At 39.1% G+C, this 10,683-nt stretch overlaps 1 long non-coding RNA gene across 1 annotated transcript; it reads right to left on the reverse strand.

The window, feature by feature from the left end:
- Nucleotides 1-524: 524 nt before the first annotated feature.
- Nucleotides 525-7,208, reverse strand: LOC119825950. The gene is made up of 2 exons (XR_005287342.1): nucleotides 7,091-7,208; nucleotides 525-879 (listed from the first exon to the last, which is right to left on the reverse strand). It is a non-coding gene; the product is annotated as an uncharacterized LOC119825950 (long non-coding RNA).
- Nucleotides 7,209-10,683: the final 3,475 nt, after the last annotated feature.

The following is a 10,683-nucleotide window of genomic DNA, read 5'->3' on the forward strand; positions in this document are numbered from 1 at the left end:
TATGGCTTAAGACAAAACTAAATGTATTTAAGTCTAATAATTTAATTCTAGCCAATATATAAGTACATAATAAATAAACACAGAAAGACTTAAGGTTGTTATAAGGATATATTTAGAGAGATATGTACATATGTACGTACGTATGTATGTATGTATGTATGTATGTATGTATATCAGCCTCATTTTAGCACTGCCATGGTTAGTAAGAGTTTGATAGCATCTTCTCCATGCCAAGCCATATTCCTGATATTTAAAATACATCAGTGAACAAAAAGAGATGGAGCATCCCAAGTACACTGAGCTTACATTCTGGGAAGTAAATATATTTACATTTTACAAGTGAGGAATTTTAAGGCGAAAGATAAAGGCGATTGTCCCACATAAATAAAAGTTAAGTTCAGGTTAAAGCCACTGACTCACAGATCATGTTTCTTCCACATCGCAAGTATTTTGAAGGACATATTTTACTAAGAAAATAAATTGGGAGAACCCAGAAGCTTTCACCATCTGAGACAGCTATTAGATGATGTTATCATATGCTTTTATTTGGGGTCTTTGGTGATGCTGATCATTTTGTAAAGCAACAAAAACCCAATGGCACTAAATCAGGAATAGGTCTTCTGAAACAGATGGCCAAGCAGATGGAAGACTGTCCTTTTCTTTTCAGCCCCTCCTGTTGGATGGATGTGATCTGCAGGATTAGGTATATATGACTTCTTGGGTCTTAACTGGTAGATATTTCTGGAACAGATGCTGCTTCCTTCTCCAAGTTCAACACATTCACCAGTACAATTTGTAGCATTTCCTTTTCTGTCACTCTTCCCATTCACTGTCCAGTTTTATCAACTCTGAGCAGAAGATTTTACTCTGAAATATGACCTAAAAATGCAAATGCTTCAGTACAAGTAACTCAAAGAAAGTATTAGAATCCTTCAATTTCTCCCAATAAGATGTATGGCAATCACAGTCGTTTGGACAAGTCAGAATCAAATTAAATACAGCTTCCAAGCAAGGGAGTTTATTAAAGTACAACAATATGGCAACCATTAGCAAGGGGCAGGAAGGCAGAGATATGGCAAGGTATGGTCTTATTCTGCAGAGACTGTAAGATGTAGGAGAGGTTTAAATACATGTATCATATTTATTGTGCAAGACAGAAGATGGACCTGCTACAGAGGTTTGAATAAAGAGGTTAGACACTTCTTGGCTAGACTGGGAGAGCTGGGGCATAGTACAGTCAGGGTGAAAGCCCTTGCTATGGTCAGTATTTGCAGAATGACGAGACTTTCATAACTAAAAATAATAGGGGTGTCATGGAGGTTAGGAGTGTTCACAGGGAAGATAGGCATTCCAACAGAGCAGCTGAGCAATGGAAACAAAGGGCTTATGAAGTTCTGGAAACCAGGGCAAGCTATCCAGATCAAACTGCAAGTGAGCACTCTGAACAAACTTGTGTCTGATGAGGATAGCCCATGTTTTGTTTTAGCAAGATTAGTGTCTTGGGAAAATGAAAGAAGTTAATCATTGCAGAGAAAATACAGAAGGCAGTGGTACTAATTAGGAGGTTCCTCCCAGAGTTCAGGGAAGAGAGAGTGAAGGCCAAAATAGACCCTGCTCTTATTCAGTAAAGATGGATGAACAGAGACAGATGTTCCCAATTTCTGCATTAAAAGCAGAGATGTTTGTATCCTCTGCAGAACCTGAAAAGAAAGACTGTATTAAAGTTGCTAGAGATATTAAGTTCACAAATCAGAGCATTCCCTGGATCCCTGGAGTCAGATAATAATTTTCCCTACCTTAATTTTTTTCTAGAACTTTAAAATACATTACACGTATTTTCTATTAAATATGTATAGAGATAGTTTATACAGGCTTTGTCTGGTATTTTTATGTACTTTATATACAAATGTTGTTTGACTTGTGGTGGGGTCAACATGGTTTATCTACTCTGTAGTTCTATTAATCAGGTTTCTCTAGAGTTATAAAATGAATTATATAATGATACATATAACACATATGCTATTTGATATATGTAATATAGCTTATAAAATGAATCTCTCTGTATATAGGAAGGGGATTTATTAGAATGTCTTACAGGCTACGGTCCAACTAATGCAACAATGCTTGGCTGTGAACAGAAAATTCAACAATTCAGAAGTCATTCAGTACCTGAGGCTGGATATTTCAGCAGATCTTCAGTAGATGCTGAAATCCCAAAGAGAAAGGACCTAGTACCCATGAAGGAATGGACTTGCTATCAAGGCAAAAGCAAGCAGGAAATAGCAAAAGCTTCCTTTCCCCACGTCCTTGTATAGGCTTCCAGCAGAAGGTGAAGGTCCTTGTATAGGCTTCCAGGGATTAAAGGTGTACCTTCTCATCTTAAGATCCAAATTAAAGGCATATGTTTTCCTGCCTCAAGGGTCTGGACTAGAAGTGAATCCACCCACTTAAAACCAAATAAGTCAAGTTGACAGCCAAGAGCTGCCTTCATGGCAGTGATACAACTGTAATGTACATTCACAGAAAATCATACCTTGAATTTTCATCTCTTCCCAGCCTAGCAATACGTGGCATGTGTTGTCTCATAATGCTAGACCATGCACAACATGTTCCACCTCCAGTCAGCCATGGGATCACAAGGCTATTGTGTTTCTCAGCTACATCTGGTAGGTGAGGTGTGTTAAGCTTATGGTGGACTATAATATCATCTTTAAGATCTCTGTGTGTGTGTGTGTGTGTGTGTGTGTTTGTGTGTTTCTGTCTGTCTATTTATCTCTGTGTGTGTATACATGAATGCAGTACCTACAGAGGCCAGTCACTGGATCCCATGGAACTGGAGTTCCAGGTAGCTGTGAGGCATCCAAAGTGGGTGCCAAGCTTAGGTTCTCAGGAAGAGCAGGACACTCTTTACTGCTGAGCCATATCCCACACTGAGACGCTGTTTTCAACTACAATGACTTCTCATATTGAGCCCTTTTGTAATTTGTGTATCCAACCCATTAGAGGGTCTCTTACATATTGAATTGCTATTTGAGTACAACCTCAAAAGAGAATTCAAGATCATCTTTTAAAAAATAATCATGCTGAACATACAGAGAACAGTCTGGTTCTTCACTATGATTACACATTATTATGCAATGTCATAAATGGCATAAAAAGTGGTTTATATAAAGGAATACATTTTCCTTTAACCAATCTCATCCAACAGAATTAATTCAAACAATTTAGTAAATAAAGTGACAATCTTAAGGTATGTTATTAAGGATGCCTTTGAAAACAAGCCTCTACCTTTTAAAACTAAATCTTTAATTTGTATTTCCACAATTGTTAGGAATGATGAACACATTTTGAAGTATTTCTTAGCTACTTCTATTTCTTCTATCAAGAACTCTCTGTTTAGATCAGACCATTTTAATTTGGTCATTTGTTTACTTGGCTCTTTGGTATTTTAGGTCTCTATATATTCTTGATGTTAATCTTGTCCTGTGTGTATCTGGTAAAGATTCTCTCCCATTCTTAGGGTTTCTCCTTCACTCCAACAATGGTTCTCTTTACCGTACATAATCTTTTACATTTTATGAAGTCCCGTTTACTAGTTGTTTGCCTTAATTCCTGGACAAATAGAGTCCTATTCAAAAAGTTCTTTTCTACACCTGTATCTTGTAGGGTACTCCCTATGGGTTTCAGGGTTTTTTTTTTTTAGAATTTTTAGCATTTCAGATATCAAATTGAGGTCCATGATCTGCTTAGGACTACTTTTTGTGTGGTATGATAAATATGGGACTAATTTAATTCTGCTACATGTGAACATCCAGTTTTCCAAGCACCATTTGTGGAAGGTGCTGTCTTTTCTCCAGTGTTTGTCTGTTGCTTTTGTGTCAAATATCAGATGGCTATACATTTGGGGGCCTTGTGTTTGTGTATTTGATTTTGTCCCATTGGCAGCACAATACCGTTTTTATTACTATAGCTTCATGATATAGAGAAGTTTATCTCTCTACAGCAAACAGATCACTGTAGAAAACCACAACTGGTCACAATGTAGAGGTCAGTGGAGTGTGGAAAGCCCAACCCCAGCAGACACATCTGGGACATAGGTCTTGCGTATGTCACACAGCTAGAGCTCAGGGGAAAATTGTGAACGGGAGGGACTGTAAGAGCCAGAAACCAGGAAGTCCTCTGTGTGGCTGCCCCTCAAATAAATGATTCTATAAGTAAGCCCTGAACAATGACAACAGCAATCAACATGCTAATTAGAAGGGGAAACTTGCAGGGGTCCCTCTGCTAGGAGGAACACATAGACAAGTAATGACTGACCAAAGAGGAAGAGCTAGCTTCTCCCAGGGATGAGTCTTTGCTGATCCAGCACAAAATGGTCAGACCTGGAACAGCAGAATTACTAACAACAAAAGTGGACTCAGCGGGCTGTATTTATGTATGTGTGCATATGTATAACAATAATATCCAAAGAAAAGAGATTATCAGCTTGAAGGTTAGGGAACATAAAACAGGCTGGAGGGAAAGGAAATGGATAGGGACTAGAGGGAGCAAAGGGAAGAGAAGAAATAAGGCAATATATTTTAATCAAAATATAAAAAGTTAAAACACTGAATATTTAAATAATACAAAAACATACACAAAGCTTGTGTGTAGAATGATAGGAATAGAATTTGGCATCTAAAAGCATCCTTTCTTCTGAAGTCTAGCCCAGCACTACAGAAGGATTGTGGCTGGCTATACTCCAGAGCTCATGAGAAGGTTGGACCTGTTCCTAAAAGTGCTACATACATGCCCCAGGCCAGCCAGGAAATGTGTCCCTCCACAGAAGGGGCTGTTTTTCTAGCTCTTAATGTCAGATTGCAGGAAAAGTAGCACATCACCCCCTGAATCCTCACCAGTGCTCTCATCCAGTTTCCCTCAGATGTGACTCCTGAAGTCTTCATGGAACAACTCTGAGGCTGTGGTGATCTTGCCCAGGTCTGTGTCTCCATGTGAACTCCATCCCTAGACCTACCGTTTTTATCTTTTTAATATAATCGAAGAGTCTATCCCTCTAAAAAGCTGTTAAGAACGAGCCCTGTAGGACAGAGCCCACATCTTGTTTCCAGAGCTTCATAGCGTCCTTTTCAGAGCTAGGAGTTACTGAAGAAATATCCAGGCATCTGCCTTCCAAATAGTGTCCTATTGGTCTCTAAAAACATTAATATAAATAGCCAGAAGATTCTTTAAAACCTATCAGTTCTGTTGTGCAAAACTGGATGAAATCTCCCAAGTGTCAGCATCAGTTGACGATTCTGTGAGCATTCCCAGGCCTCTATGGAGCTAAACCAAAACTCGAGAAGTAGGAAAGGCCTGATTTCTCCTTGTCACACATCTGTCCCTCTCTGTCACCTTTTCTCTTATACCTGGTCACCATTATAATGTTTATAACTAACAATACAATGTGGCCCAAGTATTTTTTTCACAAATCAATTCTTTCTTTCATTCTTCTTTCCTTCTGTTCTTTTTTATTTTTTGAGCTTGCTTGCACGCATAACCATTCCTTCTCACAAAAATCCTTCTGTGATGGGAAGAATTGTATCTGCAAAGCTACATGGGAAAGAATGCTATTTTGTTGCACTATGGCTCTCCTGCTCTGATTTCTGCTCTTCAGGAACGTCTCTTTAGGGGCTATTGCAATGGCGCCAGCCCAGAGCTGTGGGTTTCCCTTCACTTGCTAGGTCTGCTTGTGCATTCAGTATCTTTGACCTGGCATAATTGCATGAACGCTGACAGACTGTGAGTGATTTCTGGGAGGCCACTCTGTTTCCTTTAGATCAAAACCAAGGTCTTTGATTTGCTTGGCAATAACTCTCTGCCTCTATTACCTTTATTCACGTGGAGAATTCATAACAAAAAAAAACAGTGTTGTATGCTGCCTCCCATGGTGAGCAAAGTGTGTACACGGACATCTTAAACAATACATTTAAAGGGAGAGATTTTATTTGTGTGTGTGTATGTGTGTGTCATAGGTGCCATGTTCATGTGTGTGTGAGTGTTTGTGTGTTTGTGTGTATGTGCATGCAGGCATGCATGCACACATATATAGATGTGTGTAGAGGCCAAAGTACCTCAGATGTCTACTCTATATATTCTTTACCTTAATTTCTTAAGATAGGGTCTTCCACTGAAACTGAAGTTCACCTAGCCAGCTAAGCTAACTGGCCAGTCATCCCTAGGGAATCATCCTATCTCTCTGCCACTCCATTGTGCAGGTTACACGAGTCATTATGCCCTGCTTCAGGAAAGTTTACAGCTAGTAATTACCCACCTACTGAGGCATGACCTTTTACACTATATAGCTGGACTCCACTGTGGAGTCTGTCCCTTCTCTCCCCCACCCCTGGTTCCCATTTGCTCATTCTGTTTGTTTTGGATCCCATCTCCATCCACTGTTCAAGCAGAGAATCCTAATTTGTAAGTTTTCTCCCTAAACAAATAACTCTCTCTCAGTTCTGAGCTAGTGTGGGATTTCTTTTAAGCGTCTGATCTCTCCACCATCAATGCCCAACATTTGCAAAAAATGTTAGGGGTTTGAATTTAAGCTCTCAGGTTTGCCTAGTAAGCATCTTATTGAGTGAGAACTTTTCCTACTTCAAAAAAGAATTTGACAACAGTGTCCTGATATGGCTTACGTTGGAACAAATGCACACCAATAAAGAGAAAAAATAATTACCTCATTTCATCCACAAAGGAGAACAAAGACATTATCATTGCTCTTCCGTGAAAAGAGATATGCAAACTAAAACTATATTCATAATTTTCCTCATCATATTAATTTCTATGCCTGTAACAGAATACCTGAGGTTTATACCTCAGTATGCAAGAAGCATATACAAGTATATACAAGCTCACAATTTCAGAAGCTAAGGGTCTGAGAGTTCACAGGCACGTTGATTTGATCTCTGATGATGGCCATATTGACTAAATTACAGCATGGAGAAATCAAAAGAGAACTGATCACGCATAGAAGGTACCACATGCATGAGGTAACCTCATCTTAAAACAATCCGTTCTTGTAGGACAAACCTGATCCTAATACTTTCCTTACCTCACACGAGACTTCATCTCTTAGAGCTCTCGCATCATCAAGTACGTTATGAGCGTCTGCCTTGTGAACCTTGATAGGAGACAGTCAAGCCAAAGCCAAGATGTCGAACACACGTTCTGTCTTGAATCTGGACAAAAACAATGACATGCTGTAGATTATAAGATGAATGTGACACAGACCAGCTGTGAGGAGTCTTAACAGAAAGACAGTCCTGTGTTTCTTTATTTCCATTCAGTCATGCATAGCATTAGCAATCATATTCCTACATGGCAATCCATGCTTCAATCATGATAATACAAAGAAGTCTCCACAAAGCCCTAAAATGACAGGGTTTGAGGTGTCTGGTTAAAAATCACATGGAGACCTGCAATCAGGTAAATAAAATCTTACTCGTATTTCTGAGAGGGTGGTATACCCCAGTTATACCAGGACAGATGCTCCTGCACTCAAGAGGCTTCTAGGTTTACAAGTATGTATTGTATAAAATGTTGTTTATTTGTAACTTTTAAGCTAAACCAAAAATCCTAAATCACTTACTTTAAATTTTGTAAGCCATTCCAAGTAATAATAATAACAACAACAACAATAATTGAGCTTAAAGAAGTCATTGTGGGAACCTCAATTTTAGTCTTCAAAACCTTCTTACATAGGCATAGAGTCAGGCACAGTTCTCACTTAAAGATGAAGGAACAGAGCATTAAGTAACACACATGGTCAGTGGTACCACTGCTTACTTAAGGCAGGGCTGTTTTCTCTTGCTATCTGCCCTTTTTTTTGCTTTAAACCTTGTCTATTTTAGCTCTTTCGTATCTCTGGCTTCTGATTACACCAAAGAGCATAGTAGTTCAAGACAGGTAGCACTAAGTACACATCTTCTCATTTTGCACCAGACTTTCCGGGTTCAAATCCTTACTTTCTTTTCAATTCATGCTTCCATTCCTCGGTTTCCTCTCTCTCAAATTAGAGTAACAGTGTACCTATTTTTAAGCACATTATATAAATGAAAAAACACACATTGAACTTAAAAGCCTGAATTTAAAAGCCTGTTATTAGCAACCCATGAGTCGAGCAATCCACTGTAAAAATGATAAGGTCCCAATCCCAGTGACCTGAACAGAAGTGGAGAGCTTTAGACGAAAGGACTAGAAAATGCAGGCATGGGGAACAAAGGTGGTTCTGTAGTTACAAAGGTTTGTTTCTTATGAGATTAAAAGAACAAAAATTCCTTGCCATGTTGCCTGCTTGGTGGATATAATATACTGTTTTTCGGGAAACTGACTAATTTTAATGTTAAACTTGATTGTGTGGCACCTGATCCCGTTTTGCTTGTCCTGGTATGTCAGGATGTAATACAGGAGCTTAAGCCAACACAAGACTTCGTGTCTGTATTCGTTGAAGAAGCAAAACTGAGACAATGAATGAAAGGAGATTTTATAGACTTTCAGGTTGACTAGGTAATCCAACAAAAGATATCTCACAACAGAAAGCCTGGAAATCCAGCACCCCCCCCCCTTAGTCCATGAGGCCGGATGTCTCAACAGTCTCCATATGGTGTTAGAGTCCTAAAGAGTCCAAGGCGGCTGCTTGTCTTCAGCATATATTGTAAGTCCAAAGAAGTAGGTTCTAATACCATGGGAAGACGAAATGCTTCAGAGACAAGATAGCCAAATTTTCCTGTGAGAGAGACAGAAAGAAGGCAAAGGCCCAAAGCTTCCGCCTTCCAGGTCTGTTTATGTGGACTCCCACTACAAAGCATAAACCAAATTTAGAGTGGGTTTTAAAGAGGGTTTTCTCACCTCAAATAATCCCACAAAGAAAAACAGTCATAGGCATGTCCATCAACTTGTGTTTGAGTTGATTCTAGCCATCACAGTGTCTGACATGGCTGTTAGACAGTGCTCAATCGCCGGATGGCTACTCTCTAATAGTATCATGAAGTGGTTGCTATGTGATTTCATAGTTTTCTATCTTTTGCTGAATTTGTGGTCACACGTCAGCATTTGACTTTCTATTCCTATGTGTGAAAGCTGGTCTTCGATGTTAGCCATACCTTTGTAGCACAGCTGTTTTGGAGTTAACACAGACTCTGAGGTGTAAAAGTTTAGAATAACTCTCTCTCCCCTAGTGCTCTGTGAAGTCCAGTGATTTCTGCAAGTATTCATCAACAGTATGACTCCAAATCTCTGGGGTTTTTTTTCTGATTTTCATGTGTTTGTAAGTATAGTGTGTATGTGCACATACACACACATATGAACATACATATAAACATATATATTTATTTGCATTGTATGGGCACATGTATGTGTAGGTGCATTTATATGCACATTTGTATGGAAGCCTGAGAGTGAGGTCATGAACTGCATTCAATAGCTCTCTCTTGAGACAGAGTATCTCAGTCAAACATAGAACTATATCTATTCTTGTAGGGAGAGCAGGGTCCCTTTGTTTGTTCCGGCTGCCCGGCTAGCTTACACCCGAAATAATCACACAGAAACTGTATTAATTAAAACACTGCTTGGCCATTAGCTCTAGCTTCCTATTGGCTAACTCTCACATCTTGATTTAACCCATTTCTTTTAATCTGTGTTCACCATGAGGTTGTGGCTTGCTGGGAAAGATTTAGCATGTCTGACCTGGCATCTCCGTGGCAGCTCTCTCACTCTGCTTTCTTCCCAGCATTCAGTACTGTCTACTCTGCCTACCTAAGTTCTGCCCTATCAAAAGGCCAAGACAGTTTCTTTATTCAACCAATGAAAGCAACACATAAACAGAAGGACCTCCTACACCAACCTGCGAATCAAATTTCCTATTCTTCACTTTCTGAGACTGCAATTGCAAATGAGCTGCTATACCCAACATTTAAGTGTGTTCAGAGAATTTGAACTCTGGTCCTCTTGTTTATATAGATAGTGGTTTAAATACTAAGCTGTTTGAAGACATAGCCACTATTACAATAATGGCACAAATATCTTGGGATTATCCCACTACTTTCTGATTGAATTTAACTCCTACTCCACAAGATGAAACCCTTTCTTGACATCATTATTAGGTCAAGAACCTCTGTAGATAGATAAGTCATAGGCTCTGTCTTTGTTACTTTTCTTTGCCTGTAGTAAGACAACATGACCAAGCCAATTTATAAAACTGTTTAATTTGAGGTTCACAGTTTCAGAGAGTTAGGACCATAACCATCATCTCAGGAAGTATAGAGGCAGGAGAGAAGACATGCTATTTAAGCAAAGCTTGAGGTTTCACATCTTAAGACACAGGCACGATGCAGAGAGAGCTAAATTAAATGGTGTAAACTTTTGAAATCTCAAAGCCCATCCCTAGTGGCATGCCTCCAACAAGGCCAAGCTCCAACTCTTCTACAAACAATTCTACTAACTGGAAGCCAATAACACAAATATTTGCATCTATGAAGGTCATACTCATTTAAACAACCAAAGGCCCTAAGGGAGAACATACCACTATTATAATGCCTAATGAACATAGATTTGAACTAACTCCTAATAGTCTACCATTATATTTATAAATCAATGCATTTCTCAATCCTCATTGAGAAGTTTCTGTTATCAGTAGATGATGAATAA

This window comes from Arvicola amphibius, chromosome 11 (genome assembly GCF_903992535.2).
Source record: "Arvicola amphibius chromosome 11, mArvAmp1.2, whole genome shotgun sequence".
In the NCBI taxonomy this organism is placed as follows: Eukaryota; Metazoa; Chordata; class Mammalia; order Rodentia; family Cricetidae; genus Arvicola; species Arvicola amphibius.